General features: G+C 40.7%; 1 protein-coding gene across 1 annotated transcript in view; it reads left to right on the top strand.

Moving 5' to 3' along the window:
* The first annotated feature begins 572 nt into the window (after positions 1–572).
* The window catches only part of C3H10orf90 (chromosome 3 C10orf90 homolog), a 164,412-nt gene continuing 137,011 nt past the window's right edge, over positions 573–27,973 (top strand). Inside the window, exon 1 of the mRNA XM_078391201.1 lies at positions 573–691. The gene's annotated coding sequence lies outside the window, so the exon portion shown is untranslated. The remainder of the gene's footprint in view (positions 692–27,973) is intronic.

Genomic DNA, 27,973 nt, shown 5'->3' with positions numbered 1-27,973 from the left:
GAACAAGAAGGTGCAGGGCCATGAAAATTGAGGAATAGGGTCAGATTCTACCACATCATTTTTGTTGTGACATGTTGGACATCAGAGGTGCGATAAGTTATTTTAATTGTTTGGACTACTCCTCTCCTAATACTCTGCCCAGCATAGTTGATGGAAACTGTTGCCGTCTCTGGCAGGCATTGATCCAAGATGCTGACTCTTCTTTAAGCAACTCACCAGGCTCTGATCTGAATTTGGGCAGTCCTTTGATCTGAGGCCTTCATAATAGGGACAAAGGAGAATTTAATTTCAGCTGTATTTTTAAGCAAACTGATCTAACTTGTATTTCGTGGACTAATGTGTGAATTGGAACATAGCTCTTCTATGGAATGCAGACTTTGGTTTAAAAATTGTGTACATGGCTATTTCTACAAAATGGACCGATGTGGAGATTGGATGGAACAAACTTACGACTGATTACACATAAAACAAACATGAAGTACAAACAGTCCAGTTCAGCCGTCTGTGTTAACAGAGCCTTAAAAGGTTGCATAGACTCCAGGTATCTATTCCAGCGAACAGAGCAATCTGGAACTTAAGTTCATAACTTTGCCATTCATTCAGCTGCAAAACAGAGGTGGATGTAAGCACAATATAGGATACCATGAGGAATGCATATGGCCTGAATAAGTTGCTGCAGCTTCCCTGTAAGGTAGGAGGTGAGGGGCTAAATAGAGAACCCTTAATGCAACTTGCTAAACTAAGAGCTGGTTTGTTAAATGAACATCAAGAGTCAAGAAGTTTGACTGTTAGGCTAAGAGGGTTCTGGGATGCCACTCTTGCCAGTGAATCCTTTCCCCAAAACAAACACTACTGATGTGTGGGGTCTTTTGGAGGATCCTTTTCATTTCAAAAGTCTTAGGGGTACCAGATCTTTTGCAAAAAAAAGCAAAAGCAAAGTGTGCTGCTTATATACCGCCCCATAGTGATTCAAGCACTATCTGGGTGGTTTACAAGTAAATCATGCATGCTACACATTCCCCCCCCCCCGGTGAGCTGGGTACTCATTTTACCAACCTTGGAAGGATAGAAGTCAACCTTGAGCTGGCTACCTGGGATTGAACCCCAGGTCATGAGCACAATTTTGGTTGCTCCACGAGGCTCTTTTGGTGAATACATATCCACCCAACACTATCAGGGTACTTTCTGGAAATGTTTTGGGAACAAGAATGGACTCTGAGGTGGGGAGGAAATGACAAGAGGAGGGCTGAAGAATGCTATTTGTAGCAGTGAGAAAACGTCAGGAAAGCAGGAGGCTTAAAACAGTAGTTTGTGTTGACAAGGAAATGATGGGGAGGTTAAAGATCAGAGCTTGTATGGAGGGGAAATGACTGAATGGGGTTTTTTGAAAAAATGTGGCTAGTTTGTGAGGAAATGATAGGAGAACAAGGAGAGGGGTGTTGAAGAGTGGGGTTTACAATTGACCTGGAGAAACATAAGAAATCTGGACGATTCAGTATCTGCTCATATGGGTTACTGATACTTTTAGATTTAAAATGTTCCACATAGGAAGCCACAGAAGACCATGAGAATGCGGGGGAAAGGGCCAATGTTAAGATTTAATTACTCAGAATTCTCCAAAAACCCCATGCCTAATAAACGACACAGGGAGAAAGTGGTCTTCTTGAATTGCTGCTTCTCTCAATAAATTTATCAAACCATGCTATGTTTTGCAGTTTAAACAAGTAATTTTGTATATCAACCCAGAATATGAAATATGAATTGATCCTCCATGAGATAATACTGGCAGATCTGTCTAGGGTAGATATGTAAATCCCCCTTTATTGCAATATGCCTATTCTTAGTGCTTTCAAGTAAAAAAAACCTGAATCTCCTGGATGCTGTCATACTTTTTGAAACTTTTTTTTTTTTTTTACTAATTCTAGATTTTATAGGGCTATTTATATTTATGGTTTAATGATTGCCTGTATATTGCTATATAAATGTGGTCTTTTATTGTCAGGTTTTCTAGGTTTTAAGTGGTGGTAATGTGGAAGTAAGTAAGTGATTGATTGATTGATTGATTGATTGATTGATTGATTGATTTTCTTATTGAACTAACATTGCTTTTATGCATGTCCAACATCAGGGTGCTTTGTATTCCATGGTGCTGCTTAAAACCTTCCTTTGAAAATGCATTTTTTTAAAAAAAGAAATAAATAAATCATACTTATCTAGCCTGTCAGCTGTTTAGATACGCAGGTTAAGAAACACTATTAGATGGGTTTTTATACATGTTGTCCGATAATAAGCCCAGTTTAGCCAAGTCACCAACCGATTGTGCAATTCTGCATTAATACAAATGTCAGTTCAGCCCTCCCAGTAGAGCCGTTTGAGAGAGATGTAGGAAGTGAAAAAAGAAATTTAGAACAATAAGAGGGCTTGATGTGAAGACAAGGGAGACAAAATGCTGATTCCATGAAAACAAAACACACAGCAGGTGTCTGGGGCAGCAGACAGGCAATATTAGCTGGTCATGTGTCAGCCCAGCAGTAAAATGAGGTCATGGCAAAAACAGACTCTATCTGACAGAGGGTAAGGGGGCTTGAAAGATAAGGATGTACTAAAATAAACAAAAAAACAAAGGCAACAGCACAGTAGAAAGGGTTTGTCTGGCACAACTGCGATGATTGATGAAAGCAAGTGAAGTGGGGAGAAATAGCAAGTGAACAAAGGAAAGGTGGGGCTGAGAGAGGAAATACATTACTGTATTTTCTCTTGAAAACTATCATCTCTCAGGAACCGATGATATCTAATTCTGAACATTCTGAAGTGGTTTGGAATGATGGTAACAATGCCTTAACCCTGAATAAGGTTATTGAATTGCTGAAAATCTAGGCACACAGATCGACAAGGCCAGTCACAGAAGGATGCGCATAAGGCAAAGCTTAGAAAAAGTCAGTCTGATCCAGCAGAGGAGCCTATTAGAAATTTTTACTTTACAGATAGGAATACTTTTAATTTATTAGCTGCTCTGTGATTAAACCTCACTTCACTAAGAAATTCATGTAAGCATTGGCCGGGATTCATAGATGCACATACGTTTTAAACAATACCTTTGGCAAATGCTGAAAGAACTGTTATACAACTTTGAGGTCCTTTCCAACAGGCCTGTGTGAAATCTCTCATTCAGCTTTTCTTCTTAGTTTACAGAGTGCGAACTTACTCGTGACATGATAGTTATACCTTTTCCAGTATGGGTCAGGTAGCAACTAGAGGAATCTTAATAAGGGAAGAGTCACCTCCTCCTCCAGATTCTGGGATGTCATGAAAGAGCAGCAAATATAATTCACTCGCTTTGTTGCATTTTTCAAAAACAGCCAGGGATGCAGAGACATGTTTGAGGATTTTCTGCCTCTTGTACCCAAACCAGAAACACCTTGGCTGGCTTTGGACACTATATACTTTGATTGAAGGGCGGGGAGTGGGCATTTGTTCATCTGCCTCAGACATTAAAATGTCTCCTTGGTCAAGTTTGTCCTCTCTGCCAGATGGAGCATCTGAGGCAGGTACAGATGGGACATGAGGGAGAAGAGCAAACACTCATAAGTGGCTTTGAGCATTTGGGAATGACTGTGGCAGAAATGGGACCAGCTGCAAAGCATGGGCTGTAATTGGATGGACACAGGTGTCTGCTTTCTTAAACCACAGCTAACTTCATTTCCCCAGAGAAGGCAAGCTTACCTTTTATAAAACAGGCACACCATCTGCCCATGACACAGAAAATCTGGTGAACACAAATGATGGGATGCGATAAAGCTAGAAACACACAATATTTTTACAAAAACAGAATTGGAAGTGTCTGAGACACAAATTGCTTCCCATCATTTACATAACTTTTTGCCCTTTTGTTGCCCCGAGTCTAACAGATTTTGAAGGATTTTAAACCCTGTTAGAATTTACTAAACCTGTCTACCACAGTGTCCATTTCAAACAACTTTCGACTCTCTGTCTCCAGCATAAACTTGAATAATCAAGCCACAATAAGAAATAATGGGATGCTTGTTAAACTTGTTGAATCTTCCATTTCTGAAATAATTTAGTCTATTTTCTTGTCACTCAACAGTATCTAAAGTATGGGCAAAGGGCGGTCTTTTACTATCTTTTTACTATCTTTTAAGTAATGACACTGTGTGAAAAAAATTAGACTAAATGTTTTTCCAGAGTGGGGAACTTGTAACCTTCCAGATAAGCTTCAGCCAGTATGATCAACAGCTGCAGATAATGGGAGCTATAGAAGGAATAGATTCTGTTGGAAAAAAGTAATGCAACCACTCATTCTGCGATCACTAAATAAGCTCCTGAAGGGATGACTTAATTATACATTGCAGAAGAAGGTATTCCTTAAGTCTGTGTAAGACTGGAGGTGAGAGCAAGATTCCTCACATGGGAGTGCCATCCCTCCCGCCTATTGCCGATAAAGAAAGTCAGATGTCACCAATTTCCCCACCCAGGAAGACAAGACCGCCTGGACCAGACCCGGGGAGGATAGAGGAGGATTTGAAAGAATTAACGGTCAAAGAGACCGGGACTGTTTTGGCGGGAATAGAAAGAAAAGTGAGTGTAGAAGTGGAGGCAGGACTAGCAGATATAAAAGGGGATGAGGGAGAGCTACCACAAGGCTGGGAGGGGATGTGGGTAGAGGATCCCTGGACTGGAAAGGTGGAGAAGCTAAGAATCCCCAAAGAGGAGGCTGATACAGTGGGGTCTCTACTTAAGAACTTAATCCGTATTGGAAGGTGGTTCTCAAGTTGAAAAGTTCTTATGTTGAATCTGCATTTCCCATAGGAATGCATTGAAAACCATTTAATCCGTATCTGCTCTTTTCTGTCCATAGAAACTACAGTGGAACCTCTACTTAAGAACTTAATCAGTTTTGGAATGGTGTTCTTAAGTTGAAACGTTCTTAAGTTGAAGCAGACCCGTTGTCTGACAGGGAGAATGGGTGGAACACGTTTGCTGACACTGGATTTTTGTTAAATAACGCGATGAATGTTACTCCAATTTCAAAGCCATGCAAGTCTGGTGATTTATTTGGGACTAGTTTGGAGCCAGGAATCGAACCCCCACAATCTGGTTGTGTGTGATGGTCACAGCAGGAACTTTTCTCTACTCCCACAACTTCAACTTCAGTTTGCCTAATTTTGTGATTGGCCTTCATGCTCTAAGAATGTTCTTTTTTATATAAGGTGTGATTACACTGGAAAGCCAAGTTGGAACATCTGGTTGATGTCTTCTGGGCCTCTCTTGGAGTGGCCACGTGCAACATTAAAGACTGGAAGGTGCAGGTAGGATGAGATGATGACCTGAGGGAGAGGTACTCTGACAGGTAAAAAGGTCCTAAACCATAAAGGGCTTTATAAGTTAGCATCAATACCTTGAATTTGGCCCAGAAGCATACTGGCAGCCAGTGCAAGTGAGCAGGACAGGTGAAATATGGTCAAATTTAGATGTATCAGTGACCAGCCTGGCCACTGCATTTTGCACTTGCTGCAGCTTCCAAACCACCTTCAAGGGTAGCCCCATGCAGAGAGCATTGCAATAGTCCATCTTCAAGATTACCAACAGATGAACCAGTGTTATAAGGGATCTCCTGTTGAGAAGGGGACAAAGGTGTGCAATCTGCCTCAGTTGGAAAAAGGCAGATATGGCCACAGCCAGGATCTGTTTCTCCATTGAGAGGGCCAGGCCCAGAAGTACACCCAAATTTTGCACCTGATCCTTCAGGGGGAGTGGGACCCCATCAAGATCAGGTACAGACCCCCTAACCAATCAGGATGCCTTCCCAAGAACAGGATCCCTGTCTCATCAGTATTCAGTTTCATCCTATTTGCCCTTGTCCAGTCCATAACCACAGTCAGGCAACATTCTAGGGTCTGTACATCTTTGCCTGCTGAAGAGGAAAAGGAGAGACAGAGTTGTGTACCACCAGCATACTGATGACAGTAAACTCCAAATCTCTGAATGACCTCTCCCAGCAGCCTTGTGTAGATGTTAAACAGCAAGGGGGAGATGATCACAATCAGTGTTCAACATGGGCTGTGAATTGATCCAAGTGATCATCATTCATGTTGGATGTGATGCGATGTAACATTCTAGTCCATAGCTCCTACTTCCTTCCTTCTTTCCTCTTGTCCTGTCTCTTCCTCTAGCCTCATCTCTGCAGATGCTTTTATAATTTCCTGTTAAGCTGCTTTCTCATTCAGACTTTAGACTACTGTATTTCTCAAAAACCTTTCCAAGGAAAAATAAAATGGAAACTTACTTAACAGCTTAGAATACAGAACATCAACAGTTTGAACAGTAATTTTGTAAAATACATTGTAATTCATACATCAGAATGATTGCAGAACAGGGATCACCACTTCCGCCTTCCCATCCATTACTCTTTGCCTTTACTGTCAAGTAATGAATTCAAGAATTACCTCATCTCTGGTCACAGTTTATCATGCCAATAGTTCAAAATCATATGTGAAGAAACTGACAAGAAATGAGGTAATTCCTGCATGCATTACTTGAAAGTAAGGGAAAAGAGTAATGGATGGGAAGGGAATGGTGATTTTATGACATTTACAGACCTATCAGTTAAGTTATTAATAGTACTAAGCTTTTGCTTCACAGCAAAAAGGCTTTCCTACACAATCTGACAGGATTCAGGACCAGTACCTGATCCCTCACATTAAAATCAAGGTGCTTTGCTTTTGCATTTCCCCCCCCCGGAACATCATGGCCCAACTGCCTACATCAAAACACCATCTGCACGCGTGTGTGCATGCGTGCGCGCGCACACACACACGCACACACACACACACACACCGCTGTTTCACACGAGTGTATCACAACTACCACATGGGGGAAAGCCTGTTTGAAAAAAGTAGAAGGCGTCTAGTAGAAGAAGAAGAAAAAATAAATTTGAGAAGAAAATGAGCTGGACCAATTCAAATCAGCCTTTTCATCAAGCAGTCAGTAAAAAAATATTTTGAATTCACCCATTTCATAAGCAGAGCAAATCCTGCAGTATTTGACTGTGTAGTCACAGAAATCTGCCTCAGTCACTTTAAACACTAATCTTTGGTTGTCATCATGGGTTATTTCTACCGTATAATTTGGCCCCTGTTAACAAGTTTTCCTCGTTTTTGTTAACTCCTGCTGATAACTCTGAGTTATCTCCCTCTAGATTGCTCATTGCTATTTCTCTACTGTTCCGCTACCTTAAAAGTACCATTGTCCAAATGTTGAATAAACAGATTTCCAATTTTCAAGGAACATTAATATTCCTTTGCTAAAGTCCCTGACCACCTACTAGCTATCTGGTGATTGCTCTACTTACAGTAATCAAGACTGACAAGTGCATAACACCAAGTTCTTCCAGATGCAATGAATCTCTGGCAATTAAGTCAACATAACATGAATGAACACATTTTACTGTGTGATAGTCAGCCACTGGAAAGTTTCCCCACCTGTTCTGCACAGTATTCTGTCTTGTGCAGCTCCCTTTCTTTTACTCTCAGCATGGCTCTCTCTCATAAATCTAACTTTAATTATTCGGGTAATAAGGAGAAACCCCTCAGAGCGAGCAGAAAGAAGTGCTCTTGAGGACAATGATGCAAAACTAGGCCATGCATCATTCTAAAACATCAGAGATTGATGAACCAAAAGATATGCATTCTTTTAAATACAGCTGTCTGTACACCAGTACCAATATAAAACTGCTGAAGAGAAAATGTTAGTCTTTGCTTTTTGTGCTGCACATAGAAAATCAACTAGGACTGCATTTCCTAGTAGGAAGATGAAATTATGGGTGAAAGCTTCATCCACCATGCAGCTCTGAGAAGCACAGAAACTCTCTCCCTTTGCACAGTTTAGCAAATTTGACCTCCCACCCCATGCAAAAACAATGGCTGGGTACTGTGGAAGTATGACCTTGTTAGTACATTCATCGGTACTTAACATATCTGACTACAGTATCCCATGACAGCTAGTCTATTTGTGGCTGGTGAGGTGGAAGACAAAGCAGTCAAAGGTTGCCAGGGGTGAGGTGCCTCTCTACTGTTGCCCCTTCCAATTCTCCCTACTCCTTCTCTCTCACACACAGCCACACAAAGAAGGTGATGACGCTGGGAGCTGAATTGGGACCTCCACCCTCTGCTTCTGGAAAGGAAGCAATCAGGCATGAGTTATCTCAGCATAACCTGACGCTGCTGTGGGACACTGCCCCATTTGCCTTAATCAGTGAGCCCTCACTCATGCAGTTATCTAGCTAGATGCTCCAAATTTCACGCTCACACGTTAGGTTTTGGAAGACACTGTGAGTGTTAAGAGTATGGGCAGAGAGCCTCCAAATGATTTTGACTTCAATTCCCAAAACTCTTAGCCAGCGTGATCCATAGCAAGGGACTGGCAGGATAGCAAGTTGTACCAGGATAACAGTCAAAGCAGAAACTGCTTTGAGAATTCTTGAACAGTATGTAGAATAAATGTTTATCCATTGAATCTGAGACTCATCATTAAGCTTTAAATATTCATTTATTTTTTTCCTGGATTTTTCCCTACATGTTTATTGTTCAGGTAAGATAAGAAAACATGAGCACCTCTTGTTCTTGTGGATATTACTCGTTTAAAAGGAAAAGGTTTTTCCTCCCTTGCTCTGCCAAAGGGGCAAATCTATATTTCTAATCAAATATGAGGAGATAATAAAGTTCAGTCCAGAATTTGTTCCTCGAAAAAGCCACAGATGCACCTTGAGAAAAACGTATTAAAGCTACACATTCCCTGGGGATGTTGACTGGAAAGCACAGCTGAGGTTTTGTTTCAGAGAGTCAGAATGGAAGTAAGATGTATTATAAAGGGGCGGAAAGGAAAGCTGTGCGTTTCATTTGAAGCAGTGCTGCCCAATATATTTTGCTGCCTGAGAGAGAAGAACAAATGCCCCCCCCTCCAGTCAAGATGCTTTGCGCCCAAGGCAAGACATTTTGGTGTCCTAAGGCAACACCGCCCCCCCTCAAACCAAAGCATCTATCTCCCTGTAACATGGAGAGATAACATGGAAGTAATGCAACAATGTTATCTGTAACGTGCACCAACAATGTCCAGAATCCGATTGGTTTGTAACACTGGCATAAGTGTGAGAGCATAAATTGCTGCGGTAAATTGCTGCTAGTCAACAACTTAGCACTCGTCACTTGTGGCATGCGCCAGTTGCATGAACTGGTATACAGTGAAGGATGTAAAATAACAATTAGTTAACCAGTGGCATTTTATGGCAGTGATTTTAGCTATCACACTAATGCTAGTGTTACTACTCAGTAGCATCCTGGCCAATATTCTGAACAATGTTCTGAAGTAACGCAATGGCTACTTTTTTAGTTTAATGAGTAACATTGCTTTGTTACTTCTAAAGTGTTTGGGAGTCTTTTGGGGAGATTTTTCTAGTTTTTTTAAAATCTATTTTTGTAAAAAAAAGTCAAGCATTATAGTAGTGGGCTAGAGTACTGGATTGGAAATTTGCTATATAAAACACACATATGCACTCTTCTATGGAGTTGAGTAGGAGTTTTGAGCACAGAAAGAAAATGTGTGTGGTATCTAATATTTACAAGCTTATTGTTTAAAGAACACTTTATCATGCTGACCTGTCCAGACAAGGAGTTTATGCTATTCAGCACACAACAAGGTTTCCTTCCTTTGGGGGTGGGGGGATAGCTTTCCATTCCTCCCTGCGAGTTTCAGTATGCAAAGGCTAGGGTGTAAGGCCAGTTCAGGGTGCCCAGGCCACAGTAGTTTCCTGTCATAGGGGGAAGGGACCAGCCATTTGTGCAGCAGCATGCCTCAAAGGGGCCTACCTAGCTGGACACGAGTGTATGGCATCTGTATCCTTCCTTTCTATATTGCATCATGCTGCATCTGTGTCAACCGATAAAGTAAACTGGCTAAGTCACCAGTGGCTTTCTGCCTTCATCAGAATTCAAAGAAGTGAAGCTCATTGGATGGTCCCAAACCAACAATTTAAGAGTTATTAAGACAGTGAACTTCTGCAGTGTAGTAGAGTAATAGGTTCAGATAGTGGAGACTCAGGCAAGCTGTGTGGGGAAGTTCACCACCAAAGAGAATTGGCTTTGTGTGGTTCTCAGTACATTCTTCCTTACAGCAAATGAGGAAGCTTTTAAGAGGCAGAGAGGAATGCTTGTGACATCTCCATGGATGGGTAATGTTAGGATATGATCCCAAGTCTTCTGATGCCATTGGTTCCCCATATGAACTGGCAACTTAAACTTCTCTGCTGACATGGTGTTCAACAACCCAGCTGCATTCCTTTTCCACTTTCTCAGTGGTGTTTCTGGAAGCTGTAGTTCAACACCTTTCCCAACTTTTCTCAAGAGGTGGGAAGTGGCAGGGCCTTATTCTAAGCTCTTGTAGGTAGACCAAATCTGAGGTTTTCTCTCCTTATCTTGAATTAACCATAGACCAGGCAGCAAATGTGGCTTGTTTTTAAATCACCGTGGTAGGTGTGTCACATTATAAAGGTTCTGGTGATGTTATTTCATTGACATTATTCTGAAATGATGATGATTTCTCTCCCCAATGAAAACAACAAAAATGCAGACAAGCTTCTCCACATATGTTGTGCTTCTAGATGGAGCCCCAGTTCAAGGGGTGCTGCATGAGATCCATTGGGACCCCCCCAGCTCTCCATTCAAATTGGCAGGGCCACATTTGTAGTGATGGAGGGGGACACTTTTATTATCAGGAATATTAATGTTGAGGGTGAAGGTTCTCTGAACTGTGGCTAACTGTAGAAATTTACACTGCATTTCCCTATGGAATTTACATATTCCATAGTTAATATCTTTGTTCATCTTCACTTTATTTTTCCAGGGGAGGGAGAAAAATTAGCTCAAGGCCTCTGATCTAGTCAATGTTGTTTCTGTAAACAACTGAATTCATTTTACAATTCATCCCTTCAAAAGTTAGCAAGGTAATTAGCAAAAAGCAGCAACTAAGGCTGTGTACACACTGGCAATTTGAAACAATTTCTGTTGAGAGTTTTTAAAAAATCAGGTTCAACTCATGTGCTATTTAAACCGGTGGCTGCCCACATGCACTGGATGGAAATCAATTTATTTCTGGTGATTTAAACCAGTTTTGGCATCTAGACTGCTGAAATCGAATCATTTTGGGGAAAAAAAACGCATTGAATTGAATCAGTTTTAGAAGCAAAGTATTTAAAAAAGCCCCTGCTGGTTAGTTGAAAAAAAAACTCACTTTGCAGCCCATATAAATCGATTTCACCCTTACATTGTGTGAATGATAAAATCTAAATTTATTTAAATGATCTTTAAATGTGGTTCTTATTGCCAGTTGACTGCAGCATATGTTCACTTGTGAAGTTATCCTCGGCTTATTTGAATGGATAGAAGAGCAGACTTCCCCTTTTGAAAAGAAATCATATCCACACTTTTTATTCCAAGAAAATAGAACCCATTGTTTATTAGAGAATTACATTAGCTAGAACTGCGTTGGTGATTTATATGTGCATAAGTTAAGACATGGAACACATCACAACAAATTGTTCCCAACTAGCAAGGCACTGGGCACATCTGCTGTGCAATCAAGCACATGCCTTGAAATGCAACTGGTGTGTCATTACTTAGCAATTCGCAATAATGAGTTCCACAGTTTAATTTACACACATATAAATCACCAACATGATGCTAGACATTGAGGTAGAAAAGTAATAGGAAGCCTAGTTCTAGCTAACTAAGGTGGAGCTCTCAAGAACAAAGACAAAATGTATCTGATGGTTGTTGTGGGTTTTTCAGGCTCTTTGGTGGTGTTTCTGAAGGTTGTTCTTCCTGACATTCCGCCAGTCTCTGTGGCCAGCATCTTCAGAAGACAGGCAGAGTTCCTACTCCTGTCCTCTGAAGATGCCAGTCACAGAGACTGGTGAGACGTCAGGAAGAACAACCTTCAGAACACGGCCAAAGAGCCTGAAAAACCCACAACAACCATCAGATCCCGGCCGTGAAAGCCTTTGAGAATACAGTGGGGTCTTGACTTGAGAACTTAATCCGTATTGGAAGGCGGTTCTCAAGTCAAAACGTTCTCAGGTCAAATCTGCATTTCCCATAGGAATGCATTGAGAACCATTTGATCCGTATCTGCTCTTTTCCGTCCATAGAAACTAATGGGAAGCTGCTATTCTGCCTTCGCCCACTAGAGGGGGATATTTTGTTTCTTAGGTCAAGAAAGGTTCAGGGAAGGCAGGGAAAATACAGTCCAGGCAGTACAGTACCAGGCAGTCTGAAGACTGTCTCCCAATCCACTCTCCAAACACTGGGAGGAGTGAGGAAGCAGACAGGCACCCTTTTCACTGGCCAACAGTTAACTGAAAGTTCAAATTTTGCACTTTCTCTGCCTCCCATGTGGTTTTTTTTAGTTCTTAACTCAAATCTAAGTACTTAAGTCAAGTCAATATTTTCCTATGAGAGTGGTTCTTAAGTCAAAATGTTCTTAACTCAAGCCGTTCTTAAGTCACGACTCCACTGTACACAAAATGTATCCTTTGACTTCTCCCAGAGGAGACCAGGAGAGAAATATGAGAAGGAAATTATATCAGCAACCCAAACAATAAAAGTCTATGGGAGATCAGCATGGGTCAGAATAGGTAAGGGACTGTTTAGAAAACATGAGGAGGTTCTTCTTTTTCTCTGCTTACTCCTCCTCCTGCAAAAAAAGTGCATTTTCTTCAGCATAAACTGAGTTGCATTCAGTGACCTCCAACAGAGTTTATAAACAAATGAGAGAGGTTCAAGTGAGTTAGGAGTTGTAATCCCATGGAAACTGATGTTAGTTCTAACCCTCTATTCAGTCCGAGGTGCTTAGAGAAAACATAAAGTCAACATGTTAAGGATGTTGCAAGATAACTGCCTTGATCTATCTGGTAAAATTGCCTCAGTTTTCTGTATTTTTTTTCTGGACCTGAAGTCAGCGCAAGGTATTTAGTAAACTTAAAGTATAAGGCTCCATTTTAAGAAGTAGCTCATGTTTGTGGCATAATGGAGGGGGAAGCACACTTTAATTAATATTAACAATTGAAAGAAGATTAGAGCAAAAATCCCCTATTAGCAGTTTCTCTAATCCACCTATAATTGTGTACCAAGCTATCAACAAAGCACTTAAAATCTTAAAAAGCTTCAGTAAGAGCCAGAAGGCAGTTGTCTGCCAAGATATCTCAGAGGAATTCATGGGGATTCCGTCAACTTGCCAGCCGTTATTTCTTCTTTCTACATAACACATAATTTGGCATTTTCTTTCCAAAATTACAGTGCCCTTTAAAGCACGAATTGCAATGCAAAAACAAAGCAAAACAGCATTGTGTATTTCATTTTCTAAGAGTAGCAGTAGCTGCACTTGCTATTGACTGGAAATGTTTTGGAATTCAGGGTTCCAGAACAGGTGGACATCTCTACAGCTAACAGAGATTCTCTGCTTTACTTTGGTCTCCACATATAGATGGTCCAGTGATTTTCACATGCTGTCTTATTTCCCATTTTATTCTACCCATGCTTGAATAGAACTTCTCTGCATCCAAGTTACCAACAATTAGGATAGTCCTGAATACAGATGGTGGCTAGCTGACTAAAAAGGTCTTAGGTTTGGGCATGGAAAAAGATGGATCATAGATGGATGAGAGTTTTGTACTTTGCATCAGTTTTTGCTGAATGTTAGAAACAGCAAATATGTGTAGCAAACTAATTACATTCATTCATTTTTGATACGGTGCTTAAATAAGAAATGCCACAGCTGAATAAACCCATCTTAGAGTTTATGATTGTTTCCTTCTCAAAGACTGTCTCAGATGCCAGTTTCAACTGTAACAGTGCACTGAAAAGTGGCACTTAATTAAAGGACTACCTGAAAAGGTAGTGTAAAATCCTGATTAATCAACTAATCACTTGTAAGCAAATCAAAGCAATGTTAAATGAATTATGATACAAAGGAGTGTTTTTAAAAATATTTTTATGGGGTAGGAGATAAACAGTGAAGGATGGAAACTGCAGCTACTCAATAAATTCCATCCTAATTTGGCATCTGTAGTCCTAATGAAACCAAGACTATGGATGGGCACACACATATATATTATCATGATAATATATCATTTCTGATAATCTAAAGAGACATGTAAGATCAATGGCCTGTATCTAGTTGATGTCTCTCCCATAACTGAGGGCTCCATAATATACTCCTGTTTCTGCATCCGGTTTGCCATACCTGAAATCAATTGAAAAATTTCCACCTACACAATGTACAGTTCAGCACACATTTTTGTTGTTGTTGGAAAGTAAGGTTTTTTAAAAACCACCATGAGATTGTTGTTTATTTTAAATTGATTATGGTCATGCATTTTTTGGACTCATTTTGCCTTGTGTGAACACCTGTGTCAGAGTAAATAGTGTCTGTGGGGATCTGCGGGAATTTGCTGAAACTAGTGCCAAGTACAAGGGGGTTTGGATGCTGTCACCTCTACAGCTGTGCTAAAACTTGCTAAAACCCCTCTGGTTTACCGGTGAAGGGAGCCCAAAATGAGTGGCTTTGTGTTTTATTGGGAACCTGATCGATTCTGCTCTCCTCTCTAGACTGATGCTTCTTTCTGGAAACTACCCCTGTCAGAACATAGGAATAGGCTCTCCTTCCTGGCTCTGGCAAATGCCCAGCAGTTGCACATACTGACACACACAAAAAATACATTTGTAGATTTCTAAAAAACACAAACCAGCTCCTGATTTAACTCAACAGTGTAGTTGCACCCTGAGACAGCAGAGAACTCTTCAGGAAGATGAAGGGGCATAATCTCAGGCAGTTATTTGTTCAAGTCCCCACACAACCTGCCATGCTTTCTGACCACTCCATGGGAGATCTGAGGATTCTCAAACATTCCTGTTTTTCCCTTCTTTCATAGGAAATGTCTAGTGAGCCACAGAGCCCTCTTTTAGCAGAGGACTCCAGCTGGATACATCCTACTGCGTGTAATACAGCTACTGAAACATTTGAAAAGAATTTGGTTTTTGTTTACAAATGAAACCGTGGACTACATTTGTACAAAAGCATAATGGAGAGATGGAGGGAACTCAACAGTGGGCTGCCATTTTCAGCATAAGCCCCATATCAAGCATTACATCCAATTCACCATAAGATTAGTTGTTTTTACATGTAAAACAGTCTTCAATTGCAAATGTTCTAGATGCTTCACAATTGCTATTGTTTGAAGTGGTTCACAATAATGCTATTGTTCAGGGTGGTTTACAATAATACCATTGTTCAACATAATGGATAAAGCAGATGAAATTAAATTTAAATGCAGAAAATAATTCCAACTGAGATTAAAAACCCATCAAAGGACCAACTGCCTACAAGACATTGGTAAAGGGCAATGGCATAAATCTACCTATTAAGGGGATTCCATAGCAAAGAAGACAAATAACTGCTTTCTGGATCAGGTCAAATTTGAACCCCCTCTAGAAGCTAAAATGACACTACTGTACTTCAGGCAAAGACTCATTGGAAAAAGACAATGATGCTAGGAAAAGTCAGGAGGAAAAGAGGAGGACTTTACTTAAGACGGATTGACCTAATAAAAGAACCATGTTTTTTAGGGTGCAAAACTTAAGCAGAGATGTTAGTGTCAGGCCATAAGGGTGACTGTAAGTCAGGAGGAACTTAATAGCACATACCATTAACAACAACAACAACAACAAAGACATTCACTCTACTTGTTATCCACCCCCATCAGATGGCGCAGGAAGCTGGTGAAGAATATTTCAATAAGATCTTGGTGTACATCAGATTACTGTGGGAAGTGTGTTCCTGCAGGAAACCAGACCTAAAGCCGTGTAGGACTCTAAAGGTAAACACAAATACGAATATCCCCACACAGTTGGCAGGGAGACTTCTTCCCTCCTTCTGCCAGGAGTAGCTGGCCGACCACAAGCTCCAGAGTGATTGGAACAGAGAGCGGATCCGCCAGTAGCAGCGGACGCATGAGTGGAAAGGTTGGCCTCAGGAGGCTGGACCCTTGTGTGAGGGTATTCTCATCTCTACCCCCATCTCTAGTCATATCACTTCATGCTTGCCACCCAAGTGACCTAGCACTGAATTGATGGGGAAAACATCTACCAGCAGTGCTTTGGTTCAACATCGACAATCACACATGCCAAAAATTGAACAAAAACATGCTTATCTTCATGCTTATGCCCCCACTCCACGGTAGCCCCGTGAGGGACCCAAAAAGGTGTGAGGAGACATGGGTAAGGCTCAGACTGGTTTGTGACTGCCTGCACATCATACTGTCACTGGAAAATGGAACAAACTAGCCTGCTCCCAAGACTGTCCAAAGTGCAAAATAAAGCGCCATCTGATTGCAGCCAAAGAGAGAGATTTACTTCAAATGACTGGGAGATACCAGTGGCCCTTGGACTTTGTAGCAAAGAGTATTGCGTAAATGATCTTGGAGGGGGAGAAGACAAATAGACCTACCATTCCCTTGTATTTGAGTATAGTTAGCTTATTCTGCCTGATGCTTCTCTGTTCAGAGTAAATTTGCAGGAGGGATACAGAAAGTACACAGCTGTGCCTTAGTGCCAGATTGTGCCAATGAGGTTTCTGAGCAATGACTGTAAATGGAACAGCTCTGCAGGTTTTAAAAATTGAATTATGTGTCTTACCTGTTATTTCAGTGACTAGGGGATGCCCCAGCCATCAGTAGCAAATTGGTTTTATTGAACAATGTGAGAAAGCTATCAAAAGGCAGCCTGATAACAGTGCTACTTCTGGCTCTCAGGTCCTTGGGACAATTAGCTGTATTATTTATTAACACAGTTACAGGCTTTAGGATTCATCTATATTGAGCAAAGTGTGGTGCCTCCTGTCCATCAACAGTGATACCACTTTAGCAAATGGTGAAATAGGTTTGGAGAATTGAAACACTAGACTAAGGAACTGAGCAATGTGTGCTTGGCTTGGTGGCCTTAATGGGGCTCTGGAAAATTAACCAGGGACAGGACCATTTAGTACTGATTATTTGAAAACCAACTTTAAGATTCATGAGAGGAATAATTTAGGACTTTAATTGTCTATGATCTCAAAATGTGGAATGCACCAAACCCATGAAAATTTCACCATCTTGTACCACACAAAGCACGGTTAGGCATCCTTCAGTTTCGAAAGACTATCATAACGTGCTCTGTATGGAGAACTTGGAACAGCATCTAGTGTGGCTGAGAAGGCCAATTCGAGAGTGACAATCCCTTCCACACTGAAGACAAATGCAATCTGTCCCCTGTCCAGCTCCCTGGTTTTGCTGCTTTTGTGACTTCCTCTTTGCCTCAGCCTGCTGGGCAAGGGTCTCTTCAAACTCTACCATACTGGCCACTGAGGACAAAAACTGCTAAATGAAATTCAAGCATTTAAACTACCATAAATGTATTTTATTTTATTTTTTATTTAAAATATTATTATCCCATCTTTTTTCCTTGAAAAAGGCACAAGGCAGCTTAAAGCATTGAAAGACAATATTTGAAGTTGAAAACAATTATACAATGGTGGTTAACAACATATGTATATATAAAGCCACCCTGAGAAAAAGAATAATACAAAAATGGAAAACACAGGTGGTATTAAAAATCCAGTAAAAGCAGTAATGCATAACAATCCATCTAAAAATTGCACACAGAGAGCTGGTTACTGAAGGAAGGCCTTCCTGAAGAGAAAGCTCTTTGCCTGCTTTCTTTCTTTCTTTCTTTCTTTCTTTCTTTCTTTCTTTCTTTCTTTCTTTCTTTCTTTCTTTCTTTCTTTCTTTCTTTCTTTCTTTCTTTCTTTCTTTCTTTCTTTCTTTCTTTCTTTCTTTCAGGGGTCAATTAATTTCTCTTGCCCCAGTTTTAAGACAATATTTTTGACTTCTGTTGTAAGCATGGGGTAGATCAGGGGTGGGGCGGGGGTTTCTTCCAAACCTCACCAACACACCACTCCCCTAATTTTTTCCAGACAATCAGAACCATTCATACCAATCTTCCATACTCCTCATTCACCTCCCCTTCACATACTTACCACAGCATCAACAATACATTTAACTATAACCGGGTAGCTCTGCAGTAGGCATGTGACAGAACAAAGACATGAGCTATAAACAAAAACTTTGATTCCTTTCATCAAGAAGCATCCAGACTGATTTTTTTTTTCCTTTTCCAGGAGAAGGGGGTGAGACTGGGCAGATCTCTCCATGCTTTCCTGAGCACTAAAAATTCCAAATCCCTCTATGTTTGTAGTCTATGTGTGAGAAATGGAAATTAGAAGCATGAATGGTTCGGACTTACTGCTACAATCACAACCTTCTTCCACAAATAAAAAAAGAATCAAAATTATGACGGAAGGTATAGGTGTGTAGGGCCAGGTATCAAAGGGATGATTAAGGTTAAATGATTCAATCAATGTGCATCCTGACTGCAGCTATTCTTCCAGTGATTTCCATAGCTTAAAAGAGGCATGTCAAATTTGCTATTGTATTCTTCCAAATTCTTTTCTTCCAGCTCCTAGCAGCTTCCAGGGGAACATATTCCAAGACTTAAGAGTGAAGTGAGTGAGTGAGTGTGTGTGTGTGTGTGTGTGTGGTGTGTGTGTGTGAGAGAGAGAGAGAGAGAGAGAGCATGCTTGCCTCTATGCCTATGTACAAGAGTTGAGTTTTATACATAATAGGTAGTTGATGCACACAGCGACCACTGAATAATAATAAAGAATAGCTGACAAATACAAAATCCGTCTTCATTCATTTCCTTTATTATAATATAACTAGACAAACTTAACTTGGAATTTAACTTTATTATAACATATTGACCATCAGTTGTGCACTTTCGGAAATGCTAACTGTAAGTTAAATGTAGCAAAGATTTGGTTCTTTACCAGTGGGCGGGTGGGATTCCTGATAAACTAAAAGCTGTCTCCCATGTTTTATCCGTGGGATGTGGCATTAATTCCAGTCTTCTCCTGTGGCCTATATCTTTGCTAAACTGCTGAAAGCAAATTGGAAAAGAAATGTTTACTAGACAATTAAATGGCTCGTATTAAATTTAAAGGCTTTCAGGAGAAAAATAAATTAATAAATGGAGGCTATTCCAGGTACCTTATCTTTTCAGACAATAAATGCTGATTTGATTTACTTTTTCTTCTATTTATTAAGGGGAGCTATAACAAGACAAAAAATAAATTATTATCCTCTTTTGTACAAATGGCTTATGAGTGTAATCATTAAGCACTAGGCAGGCACATGTCTCTTTATACAGAATGCTAATTTGATTTAGCCCAATTTCTGTGTCACAGACTTCTGGGAGCTTGCAAACTGCTTTATAATAAATACAGCGTTTGATTAAATTAAGGTTAAGATTTAACATTGTGCAGTTATTTGCATCTCATGAAGAGAGGCGTTCCAGGCTTTCCTGCGGCCTGAGGTGGGAGGAAATGAGCCTCCTTCTCTGGACTGCTTCTCCCCTGTCCACCTGGATCTGCCTACTCTCCTTACAGCTTCCCCACGCACCCACCTCACATGCCTCGCAGTGGCGGCAGCACTGGTGTCAACCTGTCTGTCCTGTGTGTCAAACAGCACCAATACCTGGTGCTAATTTAAAGAGATTAGCAAAGGAGCTATGCAAAATGGGACAAGGGTGGAAGGAAGAGAGAGGGAGGCACAGTGATGGGGCACGGTATGTGTGTGTTAGGAAGCAGGATGGGAGATGAATGATGATGAAGAAGGAAGGATGGGAGGCACAGTGATGGAGTGGGAAATACAAGGAAGGCATGTTAGCTCAAGAGACATGTGAATTGTGTCAGTGGAGCACCATGACATAGGTGAGGCAGGCAAAAGGGAAGGAATAAAGTGGGCGAGGGAGGTACCTGTGTGTGAGGCAATCCGGGAGGTAGAAACATTGCAGTTCGCTGCTCTTGACAGCCCACCATCTGAGGTATCCAGCTGATTCTGCTTGTAAAGGCTGAAAAAAAGTTGAAGTTGTAAATGTTAAATTTAAAGCGTGCCCTGGGTTTTCCACGAAGAGGTTCCTTCTCCTGTCTCTGATTCTAAATATTTCTGGAGAGCACTATGTTAATACCAAGTGTGATGCAGCAGATGTAGTAATGAACTGGGTCTCAGGAGGCTTGGTTTCAAATCCCCACTCAACTATGGAAACTCCCTGGGGCTGTGGAATTCATAAAAACACTCCTTAAATGTCTCACTTACCTTCCAATCCCTTTTAGGGTTTCTGTAAGTTAGTTCCAAAGGTACATAATAGCAACAATAAACTATGTTGATCTATCACACAAAGACCAACAAAGTCTTGTAATATCTTGAAGACTAACATGATTTACCCCTTCACAGATTGCTGCCTTGCCATGGCAAAGGGGCTTGAGTAATTCAGAGAAGTTATGGGCTATGCCATGCAGGGACACCCAAGACAGACAGGTCATAGTTGAGAGTTCTGACTAAATGCTATCCACCTGGAGCAGAAATTCGCAAGCCACTCCAGTATCTTTGCCAAGAAAACTCCATGGACAGAAACAAAAGGCTAAAAAATATGACACTGGAAGATGAGCCCCTCAGGTCAGAAGGTGTCCAACATGCTACTAAGGAAAAGCAGACGACAAGTACAAGTAGCTCCAGAGCTAATGAAGTGGTTGGCCAAAGCCGAAAGGACGCTCAGCTGTGGATGCGTCTGGAAGTGAAAGGAAAGTCCGATGCTGCAAAGAAAAATACTGCATAGGAACCTGAAATGTAAGATCTATGAACCTTGGGAAGCTGAATGCGGTCAAACAGGAGATGGCAAGAATAAACATCGACATCCTGGGCGTCAGTTAACTAAAATGGGCAGGAATGAGTGAATTAAATTCAGATGACTATCATATCTACTATTGTAGAAATGGAGTAGCCCTCATAGTCAACAAAAGAGTGGGAAAAGCTGTAATGGGATACAATCTCTAAAATGATAGAATGATTTCAATACGAATCCAAGGCAGACCTTTCAACATCACAGTAATCAAATTTTATGCACCAACCACTGATGCTGAAGAGGCTGAAATTGACCAATTGTATGAAGACTTACAACATCTTCTAGAACTGACACCAAAGAAAGATGCTCTTGTCATTATAGAGGATTGGAATGCTATAGTAGGGAGTGAAGAGATAAAAGGAACAACAGGTAAGTTTGGCCTTGGAGTTCAAAACGAAGCAGGGCAAAGGCTAAAGACATCAAGAAGAGGTGGCAAGAATACACAGAGGAATTATACCAGAAAGATTTGGATGTCCCAGACAACCCAGATAGTGTGGTTGCTGACCTTGAGCCAGACATCCTGGAGAGTGAAGTCAAGTGGGCCTTAGAAAGCTTGGCTAACAACAAGGCAAGTTTTAAGGATGACGCTGTTAAGGTGCTAAACTCAATATGCCCGCAAGTTTGGAAAATTCAACAGAGGCCAGAGGATTGGAAAAGATCTGTCTACATCCCAATCCCAAAGAAGGGCAGTGCAAAAGAATGCTCCAACTACCGTAGAATTGCACTCATTTCACACGCTAGCAAGGTTGTGCTCAAAATCCTACAAGACAGACTTCAGCAGTATGTGGACTGAGAACTCCCAGAACTACAAGCTGGATTTCGAAGGGGCAGAAGAACTAGAGACCAAATTGCTAACATGTGCTGGATTATGGAGAAAGCCAGCCAGTTCCAGAAAAACATCTGCTTCTGCATCATTGACTATGCAAAAGCCATCAACTATGTCGACCACAAAAAACTATGGCAAGTTCTTAAAGAAATGGGAGTGCCTGACCACCTTATGCATCGCCTGAGAAATCTATATGTGGGACAGGAAGCAACACTTAGAATTGGATATGGAACAACTGATTAGTTCAAAATTGGGATGGAGTACACCAATGCTGTACATTGTCTCCTGGCTTATTTAACTTATATGCAGAATACATCATGTGAAAGGCTGGACTGGATAAATCCCAAGCCGGAATTAAGATTGCTGGAAGAAATATCAACAACCTCAGATATGCAGATGATACCACTCTGATGGCAGAAAGTGAGGCGGAATTAAGGAACCTCTTAATGAGGGTGAAAGAGGGGAGCACAAAAAATGGTCTGAATCTCAACATCAGAAAAACGAAGATCATGGCCACTGGTCCCATCACCTCCTGGCAAATAGAAGGGGAAGATATGGAGGCAGTGACATATTTTACTTTCTTGGGCTCCAGAATCACTGCAGATGGTGACAGCAGCCATGAAATTCCAGGAGGCAGTGGAAGACAGGAGGGCTTGGCGTGCTCTGGTCCATGGGGTCATGAAGAGTCGGACATGACTTAATGACTAAACAACAACAACATGATTTATTTGGCTTTAGCTTTCATGGACTACTGTTATATCTTCATTACTGGGCAAAAAAGAAGTGCTCACATGTAAATTGTTATTTGAAATTTCCAATCTCTGAATAGGCTATGCTAGTTGGGAGCTTGTTGGAGCTTGTAGTACAAAAATGTAACATTACCAAGCTCTGACCAACACAAATCTGCTCCAAAATGAATACAAACCAGGAATTCTAACAACCTAATTTAGACCTCAAAAAAGCCCTTGTGATTTTTCAGCAAGTCAGAAGTCCCTGCCAATTTAGTGGAAATCATTAAACAATTTATCTCCAGATTCAAATTTATCTTCTGCTCACTTTTGCACAGACATTTGTTACTCACATATACCCCAAAGAAGCAGACGGGGGTGGAGAAAATACAACATTAATGTTGGAGTAGTGATAAACACATGTATTGCTGTCGTCAAATTCTTGTCTAGACAGTAAGCACAGCATCTGTGGGGATAGGAATTATTCTCCTGCACTAAAAAAGATTTGATCATCTAATTAATTTTAACTGGAACACACACAGAGGAGGGGAATGGAGACACCAGCTGTAGTTTCCAACTAGTAGATTAAGCCCTGCTCAGGTGAAGAATTAGAGTCTGGGAATTCTTGTCTTCCTTTCTCAGGTCTGTTAACACAAACATTTACAATATATTATACTGTACCTGCTCTTCACAACATAAATAAATGCATATCAGAACTTCCATTATTGAAACCTGAATTCTTTCACCTGTGTGCATTGTGAGAATTAAGGGAATAGCTTACTTTATTTATTTATTTATTTATTTATTTATTTATTTATTTATTTATTTATTTATTTATTTATTTACTTACTTACTTACTTACTTACTTACTTACTTACTTACTTACTTACAGTATTTTTAGCCACACCATTACCAGTGGCTTCTGGGCCTTAATTAATTAAGCTTAATTAATTTTGCTATGAGTGGGACGAAAAGTGTTATGTGTAGTTGAAGCTTTGCCTTCTGGACCTCTTTCCCCTTTCCATCCTCTGTGTCTAAGAATGCAGAATTCAGAGCCCAATAGCAGTTTTTGTGCTTGCAGGATGAGATGATGAATGATGAAGGGTTTGTTAGAATGTTCAGAAGTCACAAATCATGCATGCACCACTTTCTAAGCAAACGTCATGAACATGTTTACTACTTTTTAAAATATGTTTCTAAATTGCTTTAAATAGTTTCCATCTATATGCTCTCTAATATGTAACATGTTGAATTGCTTTTTAATATTGTAACACATTATATTTGTATCCGTATTTGTTGTTTAAATATTTTCTAAGTCATCTTGAATTCCTTTACTGAGAGAAAGGTGGGGTATGAATAAAATGAATGGATGAAAGTGAGTTTGCTAAATAATGCTATTTAACTTATTTCCTTATGATTTTCTTTAAAGCTGAATGGATAACATACATACATAAAAATAAATCTCATTCACTTATTCATTTTCTTTAAATGTCTTCAGCTACTGATAAGATATAGCTTAGAAACAATACATTGTTAGCCTGATCAGAAAATTCTTCTACTGGCTTTTTTTCTCCTGAAAAGTCAATAAAACAATGATTCTATCAATCTTTGGATTTGATCTGCTGGATTTGAACAGGTTTCCCTTCACTGCTGACCTAATAGATGGTGACCTGATGGCAATTTTTAGAATATCTATTTTAATTGCATTTTAATTGTTTTATCTTTTTATTGTATTTTAATTGTAATTTAATTGTTGTAAGCCCCCAGAGACCTTTGGGTAGAGTGGGCAGCATATAAGTTAAATGAATGAATGAATGAATGAATGAATGAATGAATGAATGAATGAATGAATGAATGAATGAATGAATAAATAAATAAATAAATAAATAAATAAATAAATAAATAAATAAATAATAGGCTCCCTAGGTCAAACTGAAATATGGACTGATTGTTACAGCAGTCTTTTTACAGCTTCTGTAGCTTGCTTCTTTGTTATTTGTCATTTAGACATAAACATGGGTTGAATTTGCAAACAGCTTCGAATGATGTGTTATCTGTAATCATTTGACATACACACCCCTTATGGTGCTGCTCCTTTGGATTGTTAGATTCCTCCAAGCTCTGCTTTGAAATTCACAGATGTTTTTGCTGTCATTCTAGATTCCATTCTTCTTGTGGCCACTGTTCATGTTCTAGCCCCATATTTTAAACATAAAACAAACAAAAGGCCATTGACAGCTGCAATGAAGAAGCAAAGTGTGCATATATATCTCTGTGTATAGAAGAAATGTAATTAACAATTGGTTAGTGCAGGTGGAGTTATTTAGTCACTGCCTATGTGACAAGAAAGACACAGCCATGTGGAATTAACTACCATGAGGTGAACCACCAATTTGATGGGCTGGAGGTAGTATAAATTAAGAGGCTGGCTAGTGTGCCCTTCACAGTTTTATTTTGACTTCCATGCTTACGTTCTGTTCGTTTGAGTGCTAAATGCCTATGTTTATCTTCCTGTGAGCACTATGTAAATATATATAGCAAGTAAATATTTTCTGCACTTATTCTTGGTGTCTTCCTGTGTGCCTTACTATGCTGGAGCTTCTGGTCCAAACTTTCGTAAGGAGAAAATCTTCTGCTGCAATTTTAAATGCTAACAGTGGTTATGAGCCCACCTACTCCCTCTGCGAAGGACCCTTGTTCTAGAGAAGCATAAGAAGGAATGTGGTTGGTGAATGTCTGAGTTGGGGAGCAATTGTCTAAAGAATTTAAGAGAGGCTTGAAGACAACCATCCAGTATGGCAGAGGCAGCTGTGGTAAGATACCTTATCCCAATGTTGAAAGAAGGGAACTATTTGTCCTGGGCTTATCGAATGTATTTAAAGAAAGGAGCATTGTGGGGCAAAGAAAATAACGCCCCTGCTCAGCCCACTGAAGAACAGGAACAGGAGAATGAAAAAGCACTGGCTATAATTGGGCTCAGTTTGGCAGATGAACAATTATATCACGTTCGAGGGGAAGTCTTAGCTGCCAGATGCTGGAGAAGTTTGCGTGAAGTTCATATAAGAACTATAGCAAGCTCAAAAGTCCATTTATCTAGAAGACTGTGCACTGGATCCTCTACTTACGGAATTAATCCATATTGAAATGGTGGCTGCAGGTCGAAAAGTCTGTAGGTTGAGTCTTCATTGACCTACAATGCATTGAAAACCGATTAATCCGTAACCGGCTGTTTTTGATCCATTTTTGTTCAATTTTTTTTTCTGGTCTGTAAGTCGATTCTCCGGCTGCAAGTCGAACCTAAATTTTGCAGCCAGAGAAGTCTGTAACTCGAAAAGTATGCAAGTCGAGCCGTCTGTAAGTCAAGGGTCCACTGTACAGAACTATTTTGAATGAAGGAGAAGATATGAAGGGACATCTTAAATCTCTGCAGGAGTTGTTCCAGCAGCTCCAGCAGCTTAATTATATATTTACAGAAGAACAAAAGAGCCATTTAATTCTAAGCAGTCTACCTCCTTCGTATCATAATTTGGTGACTTCACTGGAGATCATGCCCATTGCAGAGTTAACTCTTCAATACCTGGTTGGTGGGTTGATAGAGGAAGCAAAAAGACAAGCTGAAAGAGCAGAGACAGTGTTTTTCCTTGAGGCAGCTAGAACAAAGAAGACTGCCAACCAGGAAAGTGGAAACAACCAAGGAAAAGACAGACTAAATGTCGTAAAATGTTGTTTTGAATGTGGAGCCTTAATGCACCTTCGTGGTGACTGCAGAGCCAAGCAGAGAGAGACTGGCAAACGAGACTCCTCACAGTCACAGGTGTGCAGGAGGGGGAGAGAGAAGCTCTCTGTTGTAAATGTTAGAAACCAAAAGAGGAAAGATCTTTGGATCTTAGATGCTGGTCTTTCTACACATATTTCCTGTAAAAGTCCTCCTAACTTTTCTTCCTTTCACAGGTCTCAGCACTTCTGAATCTGAGTGTGGCAGAATGCCAACATCACTGGTGTCTATCATAGCTGAAGCTCAAGCACAAGAGCCTATGAGAAGATAGGAGGGGCGGAGTCAATTAGACAATTAGACAAAGGGAGACAGTTAGAGAAAAAAATATAGAGAGTTGATGGAGAGTTAGAGAGGAGAATAGAAGGGTTGGAGAGTGGAGAGAGAATGAGAAGGAGAGTTGTGAAAGAGATAAATTGAATAGTCAAGATAAAGAGATTGTTGTTGTTGTTTAGTCATTTAGTCGTGTCCGACTCTTCGTGACCCCATGGACCAGAGCACGCCAGGCCCTCCTGTCTTCCACTGCCTCCCGGAATTGGGTTAAATTCATGTTGGTCGCTTCAATGACACTGTCCAACCATCTCATCCTCCGTTGTCCCCTTCTCCTCCTGCCTTCACACTTTGGCAACATCAGCGTCTTTTCCAGGGAGTCTTCTCTTCTCATGAGATGGCCAAAGTATTGGAGCCTCAGATAAAGAGATAGTCATAGATTATTAATAAGTTGGTTAATGTGAATAAATAAATGCAACACCTGAATAAGCAAACATGTAATCTTATATTTGATTTTAATGAGTGATCCTACACAAAAGAACAAAAGAACATCTGTGATTTAAATACCAAAAGATAAATAAACAAGTTATATTAGCAGCACGTGTCTGATGTATATATGGTGCAGTGTGGGTGAGAGATATTCACCGTGGTGGCAGTGGAAGAAAGATGAAACGTATCCAGAGAGTGAACCTTGGTTTTGGGGGAATAAACAGGGAACACTGGGTGGAACGTCACACTGAGTTAATAGCCTTATCAGAAGTTTGCAGTAATTTAATTTAATATGTAACATTGTTGAAAGAACTGAATGTGCAAATAGAAGGACCTATAACTGTGATGGAGGACAATACAGCCTGTATTGAGATAGCTACATTGGAGAAAGTAAAAGGCAGGTCAAAGCATATTGACATCAGATTTTGCCACGTCAGAGAGGCTCTAAAAGCAAAACAAATAAAATTGCAATACAGTGGTGCCTCGCACAACGAGGTTAATCCGTCCCGGATTAACCCTCGCTGTGTGAAACATCGCACTACGGAAAGTAAAAAGCCATTGGAATGCATTAAACAGCGTTTAATGCGTTCCAATTTGGCCGAATACTCACCGTTGTGCGATGTTCCTCTATGGCCGGCAGCCATTTTCACGCCCTCCCCTCGCTTTACGAGGACGCAAAAATGGCTGCGATCAGCTGTCCGGCGGGTCCAAAACGGCCGCCGGAACAGCCGAAAGGGGCCGGGGCGCAGCGTTTTCGCGCCCTTGGTAAGCAAGGGGAGCGCGCGAAAATGCTGCTGGAAGCCCCGAAATGGTTGCGCGCAGCCATTTCGGGGCTTCCGCAGCGTTTTTGCGCGCTCCCCTTGCTTACAAAGGGCGCGAAAACGCTGCGCCCCGGCCCCTTTCGGCTGTTCCGGCGGCCATTTTGGACCCGCCGGACAGCTGATCGGCGGGTCGCAAAGCGAAGGTCGGTAAGCGAGCAGCTTAC

This window comes from Pogona vitticeps, chromosome 3 (genome assembly GCF_051106095.1).
Source record: "Pogona vitticeps strain Pit_001003342236 chromosome 3, PviZW2.1, whole genome shotgun sequence".
Classification (NCBI taxonomy): Eukaryota; Metazoa; Chordata; class Lepidosauria; order Squamata; family Agamidae; genus Pogona; species Pogona vitticeps.
The sequence above is the reverse complement of the archived record's forward strand: the minus strand, read 5'-3'. Positions and strand labels throughout refer to the sequence as shown.